This window comes from Vulpes lagopus, chromosome 1, assembly GCF_018345385.1.
Source record: "Vulpes lagopus strain Blue_001 chromosome 1, ASM1834538v1, whole genome shotgun sequence".
Lineage (NCBI taxonomy): Eukaryota > Metazoa > Chordata > Mammalia > Carnivora > Canidae > Vulpes > Vulpes lagopus.
The window spans coordinates 156441260-156462582 of NC_054824.1; the positions used below are offsets into that span (position 1 = coordinate 156441260).

General features: G+C 39.0%; 1 long non-coding RNA gene across 2 annotated transcripts in view; it reads left to right on the forward strand.

Moving 5' to 3' along the window:
• The first annotated feature begins 996 nt into the window (after nucleotides 1-996).
• The window catches only part of LOC121473920, a 122288-nt gene continuing 101961 nt past the window's right edge, over nucleotides 997-21323 (forward strand). The window contains exons 1-4 of one of the 2 annotated variants that reach the window (XR_005983261.1): nucleotides 997-1467; nucleotides 13764-13855; nucleotides 15597-15662; nucleotides 15798-15926. This is a non-coding gene — a long non-coding RNA (uncharacterized LOC121473920). Of the gene's footprint in view, nucleotides 1468-13763; nucleotides 13856-15596; nucleotides 15663-15797; nucleotides 15927-21323 lie in introns of those variants that run through there. The other variant, XR_005983258.1, reaches the window with a different exon arrangement.

The following is a 21323-nucleotide window of genomic DNA, read 5'->3' on the forward strand; positions in this document are numbered from 1 at the left end:
TTCAGGTGTAGAATTTAGTGACTCATCACTTACATGTAACTCCTAGTGCTCATCACAAGTGCTTTCCTTAATGCCCATCCCTCCTCCAGCCCATCCCCCTACCCACCCCTCCCTTCCATCAGTTTGTTCTCTATCATTGAGTCACTTTTATTTGCTTCCCTCTCTCTCTGTCTCTTTCCCCCTTCCCCTTTGTTCAACTGTTTTATTTCTTAAATTTCACATGAGGGAAATCGTGTGGTATTTGTCTTTCTCTGTCTTACTTCACTTAGCATAATGCTCTCTAGCTCTATGCATATTGTTGTGAATGGCAACATTTCATTTTTCATTTCATTTTTTTGATGGCTGAGTGATATTCCATTGTATATATAATGTATAGATAGTTTATGCAAGTTTAAGAACTTTCTTAATGCTCAGATAATGGTAATAGGGAGTACATAAAAACTTTTTAGGGCAACCCAGGTGGCTCAGCGGTTTAGTACCACGGTTAGCCCAGGGCGTGATCCTGGAGACCCAGGATCAGGTCCCATATCGGGCTCCCTTGCATGCATCCTGCTTCTAACCTCTGCCTGTCTCTGCCTCTCTCTCTCTCTCTCTCTCATAAATAAATAAACAAATAAACAAACAAACAAATAAATAAATAAATAAATAAAATCTTAAAAAAAATTTTTTTTTAAGTGGTATTTTAGAAATCTACCTGGATCAGGGCTCAACAACCCATGGCTCAGGCCAAGTCCAGCCTGCTGCCTGTTTTTGTAAATAAAGGTTAATTTCATCACAGCCACATGCATTTGTGTAGGCCCTATGACTGCTTTCCAGCTACAAGGGCAAAGTTGAGTGTTTGCAACAGAGACCATTTGGTCTGAAACCTTAAAGTATTTACCATGTGGCCTTTATAGGAAAAGTGCCAAGTCCTAATCCAGATATTCACTTGTGGAGATATGAATCAGAATCTATTCTCATTCCTGGGATTTCCATTTACATAATAGATAACAAGGAAAGATCCAAAACTGCTTCAAATAATTTAGGTCTAAATCTGCAAGGAGCTCTGATTGATTGATTACACAGGTCCAAGAGGGTTTGGGAAACAACCAGGACACTATTTTCAGAGTTGAGAAATTTTACAGCATGGGTTTTTCTTTCTAAGTAAAATAACCATAAGTGTAGCAGAGTTACAAGACCTGTGTGTGGATGAACAGAAACTTCATGGTAGTAGGAGTCACCTGGGCCTGGCAAGGCTCTCCTGTAGGATGCAATCTCCACCTAGGCACACACAGGGTTTCTATGGCAGCATCAAATGGGAAAAGAAAAACTTGGCCTAGCAATTTCCTGAAGGTGTCAGAGCAAGAAGTCCTAGGAAACACTCATAAGCAGTAAGCAGGGGGACTCACAAGTTCTACTTTTTTGTTTTCTGCCATTCTCTGCATCCTTCCACCTCCCGCTCCCTCATCCCTGCAAAGAAGGCTGCAGGTAAGTGGTTTATTCCCAAATGGATTTATACCTTACATTCTGAGATAGGTTAACAGAAGCTTCACACCTGACCTGTTCCTTTGCCCTAGGATTTTGGAAAATGTGTCAGGTTGCTTCCAGAACAGCAGTTAACTCTGTTTTGAGGTGACCTCTGTGGGTATAATTTGAATCTTTTGTGAGACAAATGAAGTTTTTCAGTTTAGAGGTTGAGGGAGAAAATTGGTAGTTTTTAGCAGCTACTGAAGTGAGATGAAAGGCACTTTCTGAGCTCTTTTTTCTCACTGATCGTTCTGCACCAGATCACAGGTAAATATTTGTAACACAACAGAATTCTAGAACACTCTCTATAGGCTCAATAGTTACTGTGCACCACAGACTTGCTACATACTGGAATGCTGGGTGGGTACACACACGCACACGTGTGCGTACACACACGCACCCACACACCCTGTGGGCCCTAACAAGGGAGGACGAGATGTGAGAAGCACCACTACGGCGGGGCTAGAGATCCTGTCAGCGAAGGCGTTTGACATCCATGTCTCCCCTCCCTGTCTGTCCTCCCTCTTTGTCCCCACAGTACCCCAACCCTGCAGCTAGAGCGCTTAGACACCTTCTCCTGTGACTAAAGGAGTTTTTGGATTATTTTATACTAAAGTATCAGTGACTCGGGTAAGATGCTCTCAAGGCTGTGTACATGATAAAGAAAATGAAAAGGACCAGGGGCAGGGACAGCTCGTTGCTGAAACTGTGTGTCTCTGACAGTTGTGCTCCCACAGCACGGGGTCTGGTGGGGAAGGGAGTCTCCGGCAGGAGTGTGGGGAGACCATGTCCCTCACATTGCACTGCCCATGGTGACCTAACTCCTTTGCTCCCCTCCTCCCCGTGCCCATGGTTTCTGAGTGCTGAGGGGACTTACTCCCCAGCCAGAGAACACCAGGCTCTGAGGCCCACTGCCCCCCTTCCCTGACATACATCTTCCAGACTCTAGAACCTCCAGAGGAAGCCCAGCCCACCAGCTGGTCGAGAGGTCCTGGCTCTGCTTTCTTTTTTCTCTTTCCTTTCACACCCTCTCTGAAGAGAGACGGGGTCTAGGAGAAGCACAGCCTCCACCAGATCGAAGAAGTCACTGGTGAGAGGCTGTCCCTGGGCAGAGAAAGCTCTGGAGAAGAGCCTCGGTGAGGGAGATGGAGGTGGGGGAGAGCTGGACAGTGGGAACCCCTGGGGAGAGAAGGTGATAGAGCTGAGGCTGGTCCAAGGCTGAACCCTGAAGTGAAGTTTATTTGGGGCCCTCATCCTTCCTAAGCTTTACTGTGTTCTCAAGCTGGCAATTCCCTCCGGTGCGTCCCCTGGCCTGCCCCCTGGATGCAGATGTCCCTCAGCCTCTGCCTTCAGAAGGTACTTGTTCTGAGGCAACCTTCACCTATCCTCTTTTTTTTTCTGTCTCTTTCTTAGATTCTTTCTCTGAAGGGGGGAAAAAAATCCATGCTGAAGCTTTAGTTAGTAATAATGAATTAATTAATAGACTTTCTCAAATAAAATATTTACATTTTGAAAGGGGCCACAGAAAAGTTAGAATTTTAAAAGAAGCTCCTAAAATTACCTTCCCACCATCCCACCATCAGTGTGTCCCTAAGGTAAGTTCTGGCCCTACACCTATCTTGCTTGTGACTATCCCTGTGACTTCCCTGCAGGATCTTTTTAAGGAGCACAAGATTTTGAGCTACAGAAACTATAAATTATCTTTGTGTACATTTATAGGATATTTGCTAATGCCTATAGGAGCTGAATTTTAAACTTATAAATAAATTAAAGTTATCTTTTTAGTGACTTTAAGCTGATTTTTTTTTTTTTTTTAGCGTGGATCACCAATTCACATTCGCTGAAGAATTACAGTTATGAGTTGGTTGGGAACGAGAGCAGGGAAATACACAAAGGAAAGGAAAAGAATTAGTAGATGGTTGAGTTTTACTAAAAAAAGTCTCCTGAACCCAAGTCTGAGGGAATCAGTTGGTCATTTACTCTTACTTAATGCAGATGGATTGCTTGAAAAAGCTCTTAAAGACCATTTCTTTTCTCCTAGTTACCATTATTCCTTTGGCAGCAGAGACCATAATTGCCAGGATTTTTCCCGTCAAGAAGTGAAGCCAGTAATTGAGAACACATTGGGCAAAGCTTACTTTTCTCCTATGACAGTGGAAAGAGCTTTCACATAGGTTAAAGTAAACTAGACTCTAATTCATATACCACATCTGCACACTCACGCCTCTGGAAGGAAGTAGCGTGAGCTTTTTTTAGATTTGTTTGGTGGTTAGAAGCAGAGTTACTCTGAGGGGAAGAAAAAGTCATTTGGACATTAGTTTATGGCACTTGTTTTCTAATACTCATGACAGTGACATAAATTTGGATGATCGTAAATACATACATACAAAGAAGATTCATTGAACCAGTAGGAGGTTGAGAAGGGACTTACAGCTGTGTTTCTGATCACAGGAGCATCCTGCTGGTCATTATTGTGCCTCAGCCAGTGCACTGGGCCACACCAGGCTCTCCGGGTTGACAGATCTTAAGTTCCTCCTGGGTACAATGTGAAGCCGGGGACATTAGCAAATTGGACAGCAAGCTAACATATTTGGAAAATTTTCACTAGAATAAAACAAACCTTTATTAATTTTTCCATATGACCTATGATTTATTTTTTTTAATTTTATTTATTCATGAGAGACACAGAGAGAGAGGCAAAGACATAGACAGAGGGAGGAGCAGACTCCCCACAGGGAGCCTGATGTGGAACTCGATCTCAGGACCTCAAGATCATGACCTGAGCCAAAGGCAGAAGCTCAACCACTGAGCCACCCAGGTGCCCCACCTATGATTTCTGTTTGTTATTCTGCATTCCTTCCCTGCCTCTAGAAAGAACTGGCCCGCCACTGTGAAATTAAGCCAATATTTACCTCCATTCTATGCCTAGAATGCTCCCATACTGATGAAGCACCGAGGAGAGTTATTACTGTCAATCTAATTTTCATGTCCAAAGTCAATAAAAGAACAAGGATATCCTCCTCTTAGAGAGGAGAGATAAAACACTGATTAAACATGAAGAATCTTTGGAATACTTTATAAACATCTTCAGGAGTCAAATCATCTGCAAAAGGCTAACAGGCCCACCTCCTTTGAAAGTTTATTTCTTTGCAAAGGAATTTATCACCTGTTTATGGAGGTCATTGAGTACTGTTGTGTAGCTTCATCAAAAGCATGCCCTGGTTCCTCATTAGCACAGGTTCTCTTTCTAAAGATATTCCATTTGATTCTTCTACTCTCTAAAGCTTGTTTAAATTGTATTGTCTCTATTCTCTGTCATTGTTTTGCATAGCAGAAAAGGAAATCGTAATTGTGTATTTATAGTCAACCTCTAGACTGCTGGATTAATTCATGCATCATTTCAACAGTTCATTTAATAAGTATTGATTAAAATCACACTTGTGCCATGCACTGTGATAAGGATACAAAAACTGAATAAGACATTTTAGAAATAGATCCTGGCAATGGTTACACAACATTGTGAATGTAATTAATGCCCTGAATTATATATTTTAAAATGATCAGAATGGAAAAGTTTGTTACATATATTTTACTGCAATAATTAAAATGTTTTACAAAACAAAACAAAAAAACAAAAACAAAAAACAATCCACAACAACACTGAATAAGAACAGTCCTGGTCCTCAGATTGCTCACAGTCTAGTAGGAAAGACCACACATGCAATACAATGTTGTTGGTGAGAAGATAGAATACAGAAAGGAGGTGCTGAATCAAAGTAAGAAGCTGTGAATGAAATTTAAACTTTGTTTTTATTTTATTTTCTATAAATTCAATTAATTAACATATAGTGTATTATTATTTCAGAGATAGAGGTCAGTGATTCATTAGTTTTATATAATACCCAGTGCTCATTACATCACCTTAATGCCCATCAACCAATTATCCTTGTCCTCTCACCCCCTCCCCTTCAACAATGCTCAGTTTGTTTCCTATGGCTAAGAGTCTCTTATGGTTTTTCCCCTCTCTGATATCGCCTTGTTTTATTTTCTCCTATGATCCTCTGTTGTGTTTCTTAAATTCCACACATGAGTGAGATCATACGGTAATTGTATTTATCTGATTGACTTATTTCATTTAGCATAATGCCCTTTAGTTCCATGTTGTTGCAAATGGAACAATGAAATGGCAAGATTTCATTTTTTTGATGGCTGAGTAGTATTACATTTTATATATATATACCATCTTCTTTATCTACTCATCTGTTGATGGACATCTGGGCTCTTTCCATAGTTCGGCTTTGTAGACATTGCTGCTATAAACATTGGGGTGCAGATGCCCCTTAGAATCACTATGTTTGTATCTTTGGGGCAAATACCTACTATAGTGCAATTGTTGGGTTGTAGGATAGCTCTATTTTTAACTTTTTTGTTAGTGGTGGTGTTGTCAAGGAAGGCCTCTAGATCCAAGGCTTCGGTGTTGAGTAGTTCTTCTCCAGAAGGAAAGGCTTAGGTTTCCTTCAAATGCTGGATTCTGCAATAATGCAGGCAGTAACACTGGATAGGAGGAACTGTGGGTAGTTGAATCCTAAATCCAATGTTTCTCTCTGGTATCATTAACTTGTCCTACCCAGCACCCAGAAACGGTGAGACCAGAGAGGTATCTAGAGTGAGCACTCACCATCAGTCAGGTGCTAACTCTGCACTTGCATGGCCTGGGAAGTAGTGACTTTCTTAAATGTCCTCAGACTTGTGCTTGTACTTAGTTAACATCCTATTCTGTAGTTGCCTGTTAACTTGCCTGCCTCCCTGTGTAGACTATAAATAGAGCCTTGTACATATTTTATCTCTTAGGGTTAGGACAAAGTATAGCACATAGAAAGCACACACCAAATAGGAGCATGCTTTGGTAAGCATTTTAAAAATAAATTAAATGAATGGCCACACTCCACCGTATACCCTACGGACAAGCTCTTCACCTGTGCCTCCTTGACTCCCATCTTTGTCCTGTCAAGTTGAAGGTCTTTTAAGTTTATGCTCCTTGAGCATCTCCCAGTAGATGTTTCCTCTGTGCCTCTGGAAACCTTTCCCTCCTCACTGTTTTTCCAGTGTTTTGTTTTTGTTTCTATTTTTCGTTTTTGTCCCCACGACTGATTTCGAACAGTTGCTCTGTCTTCAAGTCTTGTGAGTTTTCCCTGGGGTCTAAGCCACTGTTAATTCCATTTGGTTAAATTTCCACTTTGGATGCTACATTTTGTGTCTTTAGAAATTTCATTTGGTTCTTTTTATATCTTCTATTTATCTCCTCACTATGTTTGGTTTTTCTTTACATCCTTGAACATATGGAATATATTTATAGAAGACGTTTCAATGTTCTTATTAACTAATTTCATCATCTCTGTTGTTTCTAGATCTCTATCACCACCTTTTTGACATTTCTACCTACTCCTGTAAGTAAGAAAATTGAGGCGTGAGTTCACAATTCCATAAATGTGCCCACTACCTTCCTTATTCCCTCCTTCCCTCCCAAAACTTAACTCCTTCTTGCTGCTTTTGACCTTATCCTTTCACATCTTCTGATGTGTTCTTGACCCCTTTCTCCTGGTCCTAAACTTTTTAGTGGCTGTTTTTTTATGCCTTGTCTTAAAACAAACCAAAACCAAATAAAACCTTCCTTGATCACCATGTCCCCCTCTAGCTACTGCCTTGTGATTTAGCTTCCCTTCACAGGCAAGGGTCTTAGAGAATAATCTTTCCTATTTTCACACAGCAATGCCCCTTGCTAGGTGTACGATCTTAACATGCTACAACCATGTTTCTGCCCCTCCCCCATTCTGTGAAAGCACTTTGGCAGAAGTCAGCAAATTTTGCTAAATTCACCATATGGTTTTGGGTTCTCAGCACATTTAGGCATAGGCACTTGCTTCTTCCTGCCTTAAATTCTGTCTTCCCTTGGCCTCATCCTATTTTCTCTTCCTTTGCTTAGGTCCAATTTTCTCTGTTTCCTTTACCTTTTACCACTGTTTCCACTGTAATGACTCCCACATTTATCTGTAACCCAGCCCTTTGGGGCAGTGCTTTACAGGTGACCCAAAGACCTTACATTTTATATTTACAAACTGTATTAATAGTTTTACCCATAAAATTTACCTTCAAATATCCTTTTAGTTGCTCAAAATAGGGATTCATTGTAGTGGTTGCTATGATGTGCCAGCCAGATTCTCCTTTATGACCAAAAGATGTACTTCCCCAACTGCTGAAGTGTTGTTGGTGGACATCCCTGAGTTATAAGGGTTCCTCTGAGCTGCTTGAATTGAAGAGGGTTGCTTTGATGAAGGTTGTGTTGCTTTCTTGGGGCAGTCTTCATCTAGTGAATGACTGATGCAGAAATATGAAATTTCAGACTCTCCTCAAACATAGGTCTACTCAAAGGACTATCTCATTTTCAGAGCTCTTCAAAGGGTTGGCTGAGGCCTTCATGAGACTGCATCTGAGCCAGCTTCCCTCTCTGCCAAACCTGGTTTATTGCCATCCATCCCCTCCCCTCCTGTCCCTTCCTTTCCCCTCTTCTTCCACAGATGTCAATGCCAAGAGCACTTCCCCATAAACCTTCTGTATACCAATCAATCCTGAGTCTATTTCATGGGAACCCAACCTAGGATAGTCATCTTGAATATCTCAATTTCATTTATTCCTTCACCCAATTAATACCAAGTGATGTAGATAACAAGCTTTGTAGTATCTACAAATAGTATCAATAAATCTGTTTTCTGCTCTTAAATTTGTTTTCTTCAGCACTCCCTCTGACACAACTTTACATCAAACTCTTGTATATGTCTGGACAGTACTACTCCTATAGCCTCCTAGCTAATCTCTTTGCCTGCATTCATCATTCAAGACTACTCCCTATGGGATTTTTCCAGGATGGAAAGGTAATCCAGCAAGTCATCCACTTCATAAGAACTTTCAGTGGCTCCCCAGACTGGCATTCATTTGTCTGTTCAGCCAGTCAGCCATTTACTGTATGTCCACCATGTGCCAGGCACTGTAATTCTGGCAATACAAAGTTGAATGAAGTGAACAGAGTCCCTCATGGAATCTATAGTAGAGGACACAGTATAAACAAAGGTATGTGTGGCAAACAAGCAGAAGCACAGAAGGCTTACAATCTGTTAAAGGGGAAAGATGTGTATCAGACACTTGATCATGTAAGTAAACCAAAATAACATCTGTGATAAGCTCCACATAAAAAAGATTCATGGTGTTATAAGCACTTGTGAGAGGAGTTTGACCTCATCACAGAAGCCAAAAAGAACTTCCCAAAGAAGCCTTTTTTGAGGTAAAATGGAAGTGCTTTAGCTTGGAACACAAAATTCTTTGTATTCTGAATCCCACTCCTCCTCTTTATCTTTTATCAGTTCTTCCCAGGCCACTTACTGCAATCCAGTCACCCTCCACTCACATTGTTTGGAGACTTGTGTGCTTCTGCTGTTCTATCTCTCATGCCTTTGTGACTGTCATTTTATTGTAATATCTCTCCCACCAGCACCACCACCTTCATAGACAAGCCATCTCCTAATCATCCTCTAAAAACAAATACAATCATTACTTTCTCTAGGAAATATTTCCTAATCCCTCAGTGTGACTCTGATGTTCCTTAGCAATATTCTTTGCCCATATTCATATCTTTATCAAGTTTAATATGATACTTACTGCTATATGTTTAAGTTTCTTGAGGGCAGGATCATGTTTGAGGTTATATTCTTTATGCCTCACAGACCAGATAACATTTATGACTGAGTAAATAAAATGAATAGGATTTGCTTACATATATGACCTCAGTTATCCTTTTAGAAACTTTTTTTGCATATGTTTTTATTGGAGTTCGATTTGCCAACATATAGCATAACACCCAGTGCTCATCCCATCAAGTGCCCCCTTCAGTACCCGTCACCCAGTCACCCACCCCCCAGCCCACCTCCCCTTCCACTACCCCTTGTTTGTTTCCCAGAGTTAGGAGTCTCTCGTGTTCTGTCTCCTTCTCTGATATTTCCCACTCATTTACTCTCCTTTCCCCTTTATTCCCTTTCAATATTTTTTATATTCCCCAAATGAATGAGACCATATAATGTTGTCCTTTTAGAAACTTAACCTAAAATTTAGCACTAAATTAACTACACATTGAGTATGATAAATAAATCTTTAAGTAAACAAGCTTCAGGCTTCCTTTTAAGCTTTTAACTGAGAAGTGATTGTGTAATCTTAGATTCAATTTAGTCATTTAGATGGTCAAAACAGATGAGCCATCCATTTTCTAGTCTGATTGTTTTGGTAACTTCATTTGTTGTTTTTTTGATGATCTTTCCCATTTCCATGCAATGTATCAGCCAGCAGTTAATCCAGGGATTTACTGCAGGATAGTCCAGGTTCAAAAATCTGTATTTATATTTCTGTGTTCTACAGAGCACAGCTTGATGGCATCCTAGCTACTACATTCTATCCACCAAAGATTTTAATTTGAAAGAATGAAGGGAAGATCATCAAAGTACTATTTGGTTCTTAGCTGGAAAAAGATTGAGAGTAAACAGGACTTCCTAGATCAAATTGTCAAACTAATATAAATAAATCACTGAATTTACATGGAATTCACCCCCAAATTTGAAAGAATTCAAGGGTGACATTGTATAACTATAGCCATTCTCCAAAAAACTTTTCTAACAGCTTCACTGCAGAAGGTTGTCTTCCCTCTACAGGACATTTTTTTTTTTTTTAGATTTTTATTTATTTATCCATGAGAGATGCAGAGAGAGAGGCAGAGACATAGGCAGAGGGAGAAGCAGGCTCCTCACAGGGACTGGGATCAGGCCCTGAGCCAAAGCCAGACACTCAGCCACGGAGCCACCGAGGAGCCCCATACGGACACTTTCCAACAAGAGACTGAAGAGTTGTCTCACTTCCATATTGAGGAAAGATACAGAATCTCTGATAAATGGGGAAGACTGGAGAAGTAAGCAAACATAACCTCCTGAGATAAAGGTAGCCTATTTTCTGCCAGGGAAAACCTTGGCTAACTAAATTATTTAAACATTTTTTGGATGGTAAATTGAAGCACGGAGTAAAAATAACCAAAGGATATATTTGGTAAAAGTTTCCCCAAAAAAGCATTTTATTAGTTATAAATTTTAACAATTAATAAAAAGAGTGGTAGTATTGGTGGAGCTTAGGGAAAGTGTCTACTAACAGAAAAACTCACCCAAATCCTTACTTTATCCACCTTGATTTTTATCTTACCAAAACACCCTTCAGATCATGCCTGTTCCCTGATTAAACTTTTGGTAGTTTCTTCATAGTTTTAGTATTTTTTTTATGATAAAAAGTAGGAAAAAATAGAAAAATAGGAAAGGAAGTACTATCTATGAAATACTACCATATCTATGTGCCATTTCATTTAGCCTTCAAAAGCCAATGGTGAGGCTAATCTTGTGATACTATTCCCATTGTATAAAGGGGTAAACTAAGGCACAGTGATGATATTTCCCCTTATTCCCATGGCCAATAATAATAAGAATATGAACTTTAATTGAGGAGTTATTGCAGTACATAATTTTGGTATTGTAACAGTGTTGTTTCAGAACAGACATGTAACCTGTTTCTGCCCAATGAGACATGAGGAAAAGTCTACTGCGAATTGAGGGTTGGGGCTTAAGAGAAAGTCGTCATGCTACACATTCTTCCCTAGAGTGTTTCCTTCTGAACATCCTATGTAGCAGAATCAGTTAGCATCAGGTATCAGGCAATCAAGTGTTTCAGGAGGTGAACCTGATTGGTAACCAACTGGGATAACTCACCTCTCTGGGGATATATAAGAATGGGCATGTGGCATTATTTTCCCCAAAGAATCATGAGGAGAATTATCTTTGGAGGGAAGTAATGGTCCGGGGAAAGATTTTGTTTTGCTTTCCAAAAAGAAAGCATGAGGAAAAACTACTCTTTCTTATGTTTAGATTTGCCATCAGCATATGATACAGCTGTGGCAGCCATTTTGACACCATGAGGTTAGTCATCCTACAAAGGTATGCCAGGGTGTTGAGGAAGGCATAGTGAAGCTATAGAAAGAACCTAGGTCCTTGATGATATAATTAAGCTGATAAATTTACCAACTTATCTTTGTTTTAACTCTAGATTTCTATTTTCTTACATTTAAACCATTTTGGATTTTGCCTTTTGTTACTTCCACCTGGAATGTCCTAACTCATGACACTTTTAGTTTCATTCTTGCAGATACTGGTTTCTCTTCTCTAGTGCATGGGTATATGTGTGTGTGTACATGTATGTGTTGAATGGACAATGAAGGAAGGATAAATGTACATCTATTCATTAAAAATCAAGCTTCCTATCAAAATTCTTAAAAAGTTAATAGTTTCAGAGAATTATAAAAGTATAGAGAAAAACTCCAGATGAATTTTAGGACCAGAACTTCAAAATAGAGAAAGGATAATTACTATGTCATAGAATGGAAATATCTTCGGTATAGAGTGTGTATGTGTATTTTCCCTCCTCTCCTATATGCTTCATTTTCATTAACTGTCTAAAGACCAAAAAACCTCAAACTAAGAAGTTATTGGATAGTTTACTTTCAAGGTTAGTTTTAGGGCAAAATTCAAAGGCAGTAGGGACTTTCAAGCACAAGTGCCTTCACGTGGTATCTCCTTTCATGCTTAAAGTTAACTTGCTTCTCTGTTAGCACAGAAAATGCAAATAAAATATGTCAGAATTGGAGATACCCCAGAGTAGACATTTGTTGACTGTCTACTCAGAATTCCCTCTACCCCTTTCCCAACTGTCTCTGATTTCCATTTAAAGATTCATGTATTTCCAAGGAAACTGAATCCTATCTTTGTGCCAGATTTGGAATGTGTTTGCCCTAAATTAAGCTAGTAAATTCATTTTACCCCTCAGGCCATTGTGATTTTTAAGGGGGTGGGTTTGCTATCTGAGCTGCTTCAATTAGGATAACTTTCTGAGTGATTGTTGGGATTCCAGTGCAAAGACATTCCCTCTTTCCTGCTACATGAGGTACCGTGTAGCTCTGAGACTGTTGGCCACCATCTTGGAACCAGCCTCAGGGTTAAGTTGATATCAAAACAGGGTCCTTGGTGACATTGTTAAGCATTAAATTAAATCTTATCTGAAGCCTGATGATTTCTGGAATTTTCCATTTCACGATCCAATACTTTTCCTTTATTTTGAAGCCAATTTTATTTTTTATTTTTTGTCATTACAACATAAAGCCTCCTAAATGATGCAATCTATTGGAATTACCCAGTCCTTTCTTCTCAATTTACAAAGGGAATTGAGAAAATGAGGCCCACGGAGGGAAACTGACCTATTCAAGGTCAAATAGGTGCATAACTGTGATTTGGTACTAGAAGACAGATTTCCCGTCTCCTGGTCTGTTCTTTTCTCGTAAACTTCTTGGCTCACAGAACTATATAGATTGTTGCTATTTTCTAGCTAAATTAGGATGCCTGGCAGCCTTTCACTTATAAAACTAGTGAAAAATCTATTCCTATCTGTGGCTACTAAGACTGTTTGGATGTGTAGCATTAAGAAGTTTTTGAGTCTGTGAAATGAAATCATAATGATCCACCCTACTTTTCTATTCTCTTCCTAGACCTATATGTTATTTGCATGATTAAGTGTCTCCCTTGTGAGGCTAGACATAAGGCACGTGGCAAGTTCCTCAGAGTATTTCCATAGCAACTAGCAGGCATACAGAATACTTTGCTGAAACACAGGGTTTAAGAACAGGTATAGACTCCCAAATCTGATTTTTCCCCTAATTGCACATATTTTTCCTTATGTGTATACATCTGTGTGTGTATGTACACATGTGTGTACATGTGTATGTGTGTGTGCTTAAGTGGTAGGCATTGAAGACTACAACTTGAGCATCTCTGTAACTAATCTTCACTCACATTCTCTCTTCCTTCTTCTTCCCTTCCCTTCCTTGCTCTCTCTGGTGTATTGCTTTGCCGTGGACATTGATGTTTTCAAGTATCCTCCTCTTGAGACATGTCACCATTATTTGAAAGGAGAAAACTTTCTGTTTTAGCCACACATGTGTCATGTGTAGTGGTTGCTATGGAAACACCTGAAAAGAGATCTCAAAGTGAAAAACAATCTTTTGTCTAAGCAAGGAGTATGGAATGAGTTACTTTATGAAGCAATGTCTTACCTGTCACTGAACTGTATTCCAGGAAACTTGGATTTTCTAACTGAAAGCTAGGATTTTGTAACCATGCCAGCAATATGCCTGCAGACTGGCACTGTCCTTCCTGAAGCCCTAAAGGTGAGTCTGGGGCCCTGCTTCTTTTACACGAATGTATTTCCCCCAGGTAACTTACCTTTCTCCATCTTATTCTCAGAAAAATAACAATCTTCCCCACTTCCCCTAAGCACTTAAATATAAAATATTCTTTTTTCATGAATTCAACAATATTTGTTGGATACTGCTGTGTGCCAGGCATCGTGCTAGCCCTGGAGAGCAGGACATGAACGGAGAGGCTATACATTAAGTGCCTGGTAATGCCTGCCCTATGAAGAGAGAAGGAAAGGAGTGGAACTGTGGTATTAACAACAATTTTGTTTCTTGAAAAAATCATTCTGAAGTATTTGTGAAAACTGTTAACATTTAAAAATTTTTTGTTGATTATGTGGTTTTTGTTATTTTTGGTTCTCTTTGTATTTTTCATTGTGAAAAACTGTCTGTAAACACAAAGGAAAGGAATTCTGACCAGACATCAGACTAACATGTGCTGAATGGTGACTGAAAGGGAGAGAAGGGGGTCAAGGAGTTTGGACTGTTCTTTCAAGACATTTGGTAGGAAAGAGGAAGAGAAAGATGGACTGGCAAAAGGATCAGGGCTGAGTCCTATGCCTTGGGAGGACATGAGCATATTTAAATGCTAATAGGAAGGATCCCATGGAGAAGAAGGGCCTGAATGTGCAAGAGGCAGAAGAGAAATTGTTCATAAGAAGATAAAAATGGAAGGGCCCAAGGCACAGAGAGAGATACTGGAGTTAGGGTGCACAGGACGCAAGGTTAGATGCCAACATGATAAGTTCAGAGTCTCCATGAGAAAGTGAAGGGTGTCCTGGTTGATGGTTTCTTGTGGAAAACATGCATCCATAGACACACGCACACACACACACATATATATAATTTTACCAAGGTCAGAGGTCATCTTGGTAGCTCCTTGTTGCTAAACTTACAACAAAGGCAATCTCACTGCTGAAGATGTTTCTCTTGACTCTGCTGGCCCTAGGAATGATAGCAGCTGTGCATCTTGCCCTCTCATTGCCTCTAGAATCCAAAGTATCCCCCACCCCCATCTCTACAACCAATGTTTTGATTCAGGGCATCATCATCCTTTATGTAGATTATTTAAACAAGTCTCCTAACTGGCCTTCCTATTTCCAATCCAGTTTGCACAGTGAAACAAGAATTCTATTGCTGAAACACAATTCTATTAAAAGAATTCCTGTGGTTAAAACCCCTGCTTAGCTTTTCACTTTCTTCAAGATGAAAGTCAGCCTCCTACAGCCAGCCTACAAGATGCTTCATAATCTGGATGGAGCCTGCCTCTCTTGTCTCTCCTCACGGCATACTCTTGCCCAGAATCATATGAAAATGCTATACCTCAAATTTCCCCATGTCCTTTCCTGTCTGTGAGTTTCTGCACTTGTCCCCTCTGTCCCATTCACTTCTTACTACTTCCTAACCTTCACCCAGATAACATGGGTCTCCTCTTAGATGTATTTCTTCCAGAAACTTCTCATGATCCCCTAGGTCTGCAGTGGTTGCCTCTTAAAAGGGCACCAAAACCATCCTGGCTACATTCTATCTCACTCTGTCTCTGTGATTGATCTCGGTCTCACTCGGATTTATATACATATTTTAAGACAAAGTCTGTGTCATTTTTACCACTGTATGCCTAATATCGTGCAGAGCATCTGGCTCATGATAAGCATTTAGGAAATTCTTTGTCAGCTAAACAAATGAATAACTGAATGAATAATTTTTTTTTCAGAAAGTGAAATTGTCACCCAGGATGATCAAGGTCTTTTCCTAAAATCCCTCATCAAGTAAATAAACAGTAAGTCTGAGTCTTGAGTCCTCTGCCCTTCTTCCCTGTCTCTCTTCTCTTACCCCTGTAATCTCTCAACCTGGAATATTTCATCCACATGGCTAGCCATCTCTATGATGATGATTAACAAATGTATATTTTCAGCCCACAGATCTTTTCAGGTCTCCAAAATCACATCCAGTAGTAGTCTAGTCAACATTTCTTCTTGGGGGATTTCAAGCTTACCTTCACTTGACTAATTTAGTCTTTTTTCAAAGCCTTATTGAAAGTCTGATTGGCCTGACATGGATCAAGTGACTATTCTTATTCCCAGTGTATTATGGCTAGATGAACACAGAATAATGGGAACACAGAGATAAATGGCCCAACTCTGACAGGAGGGTCAGAAGAGACCTCCTGAAGAAGTTATATAAAAGAGAAATAATTTGTAACAGAATTCTCAACATTATTCCTCCATCTTTGGATCCAGGAAATCAGTTGGTTGGTTAAGAGCACCATCCACTCCTTGGATGGAAGACATCTCTGACTTTGAATATGAACATCTGACATTCCAATTTAGACTCCTCCATAAGAGCAGTCCCATCATCCTATCTTGGCTCCCAGCTCAACCCTTCTGCTGCAAGTCCTGACTCCAAACCCTGTGGGATACTAAAATACAAGATCATAGCTTGCAAATAGAGTGTGCATCTGCTGTGGATTGTTGTTTTGGTTTAATTAGGACTTGCTGTTTCCTGAATTCCTATAATTTCATTTGATGAATTGTGTTAGTTACTTGTTCTGCAGTCTTTGAACATGTGGCACTTATCAGGAGAAATGACTCCCTTTTTCCCCTTTGTAAAGCATCTTTTGGTGCATTAGAAAAGGGCAAATATGTTTGTTTTTTTGTGTTTTGATTTTTTTTTTTTTGCTATCTATAAAATTACAAATGCTGTGATAGACATTTGCTTCTCTGTAGGAAGAAGGGCCTGGCTCCAGTATGCATTTATCACATTCAATTCAACACGCTCCAATGTCACCTCTGTGTGCACAGCACAGTGTGAGTGATGAAGATGAGTAAAACATTCTTTACTCTTTTAGTATTTCCCAAACTAGTTCAGGAGACAGATCCACTGACAAGTAAGTACAATACAAGACAGACCAAGATAAAAGCCGTAATAGAGATAATTATCCCTTTCATTTATTTATCCTGGTTCAGTTTACAAAGAAATTCCATGTACATTACCTCATTTGACCTTCACAAGTGCTCTGTGAGATAGGTGTCATTACTGTCATTTCAGAATCCCAGATAACCAAGGCTCAGAGAGATTAAATGTCTCGCCCATGTTCTCATAGCTAGTAATTGCCATATGGGTCTTGTAAGTCCCATTCTAGTATGATAGAAGGACAGGGGTGAGGAGAGAATAGTTTAAACTGGAGCAATACAAGAACGTCTCATGGAGGTGGTGTGATCTAAATTGAGCCTCTACCTTCTGGAATAGAAATGAAGAGGAAAGGAATTCCAGAGAGAGGAGAAATCTAGAAGTAAAGAAATCCATGAGTTGGGAGGAGTTTGGGTATTTATGATCTTTCAGTTGGTACCATCATCATTAATGGAACTAATATAAATTGAGCACTATATTAAGTACTTCTGCATAACCCAAAAGAAAACTGTTCTTGTCCTCAAGGATTATGCAGTATTCAGGGATATATAAACACAAACCAAATGAGATTAATACAAGAGAATACTTAAAAAGTGGCCCTACTGTGAGATACACATTTTAAGTAGTATAGGAGTGCTTTTATTTTTATTTGTTTATATTTTATTTTGTTCCTATGTTGATTGTGTATGAAAGGTGGTTTTAAAAAGCATATGGAGATTAAGTTGCTGTAAAGAAATCAGTGTTTTAGGGAGATATTAGACATTGAGTCAGGCTTTGAGAATGAGAGCTATTTAAAAGCTCTGAGTAAGCCAGGGCTGCCATGCTCCGTACCCAGCAAGCATTCTCAAGGTGGATGTGGGGGCGAGCCTTGCTGCCTAGCAATGCTCACTGGGCTTGAAGGGAGATTGGCGCATTGAAGGAAAATGAGGTGAGCAATTTGTGAGAGGTGCCAGCTGTGCTGACTCATGCACCTTGAAACAAACTAACCCCTTGGAAGAAAGGGGACAAGAGAAACTGGAGGATGATCGTGTCTCTGGAGGCAAGACAAGCAGAAGTGTAGCAACTGGGTATTGACTGGATCTAATGTATTCCTGGTTGGTTGCTGGCACACGTGGAAACACAATTCACTCACTCCTTACATAGGCTTTCCAAAATAGATCAAACAGGTATCATAAATGCATTTTAAAGGTAGTAAAACTCTAAAGGGAGTTACATAACCCACTCGAAGTCACATTATTAGGCTGCAGCAGACCTGAAATTCAAAACTAGGTCTATCTGATCTCCAAGTCCATGGCAAGTGTGTATTAACAGAGTAAGTATTTTATGTTAACTTTTATCTTAGTTCATTAGTTTTTTAGTGTGGCAGAGATATCATGTCCAAGTTCACAAAATTTGGGAAAGTTATGAGACTGTTGTGATCAGATTTGGGGGACTATATGTTGCATATATGTGTGTGTGCATGCATGTTGTGTATATGCACATGTATGTATGCGGGAAGGGTCAGTATCTACAGGGATATATTTAGTTTAACAAGATTTTTTTTTAATGTAAGATGAGAATAGCACATTTGTGTTTTGATGGCAAGGACAGTAAAAGATTGGTGATAGGAGGGAGAGGAGAAGCTAAGGAGGCAAATTCTGACCAGGGTCAAAGGGGCAGGACCCAGAGTACACATGGAGGAAAGGAGATCCTTCTTCCATCCCGGAGGAGGAACAAGGTGGCAATAGGGGAAGTGTGGGAACCTCACAGCGGCACTTCCAGGTCTGCCTTTAGTCTTCTAGTCTTCTGCCTTCCAGGTCTTCTTTAATTCATTGTTATTACTGTTGTCTTTTTGTCTGCTTGCCATCACTTAACATTTTTTGTTTTATTTTTACAGCTTTATTGAGGTATGCTTGATATATAATAAGTTGTACATATTTAAAATATACAATTTGGTAAATTTTGACTTATACATAAACCCCCAAAACCATCACCACAAGCAAGACAATGAACAGAATAAAATAGCTTATTTGCCATCAACCACCTGAGGATTTTTTTTTTTTTGTCTATGTGATTTCTGTCTCTAGCTCCCCACCCCTATACCCCAGCCTACTTAGGCAAATGCTGATCTGTTTTCTGTTACTGTAAATTTGTTTGCATTTTTCTAGATGTTTATATAGATGAACTTATATTACCTGTACTATTTTTTTTGGTCTGGCTTCACTTATTCCCTTTCACTCAGCAAGATTACTTAAGATTCATCCATTGCATGTGTGAATTAGTGCTGAATAGTACGCCACTGCGTGAATGTACCACTTACCTGTTGAAAGTACTTTCCAGTTTGAGGCTATTACAAGTAAAGCTGCTCTGAATATATTCCTCATGCAAGGATTTTCTTGTTTCTTTCGGGTAAGCGCCTGAGAGTGGAATGACTGGAATAGATGTTAGATATATGCTTAACTCTTGGTGAAACTGATGATTTTTTCCCCAAAGTGCTAATACCATTTTAGACTTCAACCAACCACGTTCCTATCCTCCCATTCTATGTGAACACATGCTAAGGACAGGTTGTTTGTTTCTTTGTTTGTTTTTTTTGTTTGTTTTTTTTTTTTTAGATTTTATTTATTTGTGTGTGTGTGTGTGAGAGAGAGAGAGAGAGATCACAAGCAGGGGAGAGGGGCCAAGGGAGAAGCAGACTCTCCACTGTGCAGGGAGCCCGATGCGGGCTTGATCCCAGGACCCTGGGACCACGACCTGAGCCAAAGACAGACACTTAGCTGACTGAGACACTCAGGCGCCCTATAGATAGTATAAAAATTGTAACCATTTTCATAAATGTGCAATGAGATCTCATTATGCTTTCTATTTGTAATTCCCAAGTAAATAATGGTATTGAATATCTTTCATGTCCTTATTTACCATCCATATATCTTGTATGGTAAAATTTTGTGTACATCTTTCCCCCATGCATTTTATTGTCCTTGTTATTGAGGTTTGAGATTTCTTTATATATGCTGAATATAAAACCATAATCAGATATTTCATTTGCAAATATTTTCTCTCTGACTGTACTTGTCTTTTTATTTTCTTAACAGTGTCTTTCACAGACAAAGAGTTTCTCACTTTTATGAAATCCAAATTATCAATTGCTTTCTTTCATGCATTAGTTCATGATGGCATATCTATGAAATATTTGCCTAACTCAAGCTCACAAAGATTTTCACTTGTTTTCTAACAGAAGATTTATAGACTTAGTTTTACATTGAGCTCTATAATCCACTTAGAGTTAATTTTTGTATAGGCTATGGGATTTGAATCTAAATTCCCTTTTTCTTTTACATTTGGATAACTGGTTGTGCCAGCACCAGTTACTGAAAAGACTACCTTTTCCATTAAATTACCTTTGCAATTTTGTAAAAAATTAATTTCCCATGTATATATGGGTTTATTCTTGGAGTCTTTTTCATTGATCTATTTGTCTATCTTTTAAGCAATACTATTTTGATGACTGTAGCTTTATAAAAAATCTTAAAATCAAGTAGTATAAGTCATCTGACTTTGTCCAAAGTTGTATTGGCTACTCTAGGTCCTATGAACTTTCATATATATTTCAGAATCAGCTTGATAATTACTGTAAAAAAAAGACCTCCAAGATTAATGGGATCCTATGGAATTTATACATCAATCTGAGAATAATTGGCATATTTTTAAAACTTTATTTTTAATAATTATAGATTCACAGGAAGCTACAAATATAATACAAAAAAGCCTTGAGTGTCCTTCAGCCTGTTTACTTCAATGATTACATAATTGTAGTACAATATCAAAATCATGAATATAATATTGGTACAATGAGTATGTGTAGTTCTTTTTAGAACTTATGTAGGTTTAAGTAACCATCACCATGACCAAAATACAAAATTAGTCCATCACCACAAAGATCTCCCTTGTGCTACTCTTTTATAGACGTATCCACTGACCTCTCCTATCATCTCTGGCCTGTGGAAATCACTCATATATTTTTCAACTCTGTAAAATTTTTGTTTTGAAAGTGTTACACAAATTAATACAGTATGTGACTTTTTAAAATATATTTTTTTCAAGCATTTGTAGGTTTACAACACATTTGACAGGAAGGTTCAGAGATTTCCAACTTATCCTGTATCCCCAAATGCATAGCATTCCCCTTATCAACATCCCTCACCAGAATGGTACCGTTTCTGTGAAGGCTGAATCTACACTGACACATCATAAACACCCAAAGTCAATATAGTTTACCTTAGAGTCCACTCTTGGTGTTGTACATTCTATGGATTTGGACAAATGTATAATGACATGTATTCATCATTATAATATCACACAGAGTATTTTCACTTTCCTAAAAATCATCTTTTCTGCCTATTCATCTCCTTACTTCACTCACTTCTCTTCTAGAAAGTACTAAAGTTTTTATTTTGTCCATAATTTTGCCTTTCTCAGAATGTTATGTACTTGGAATGACACGTTATGTAGCCTTTCAGATTGGCTTCTTTTACTTAGTAATGTGCATTCA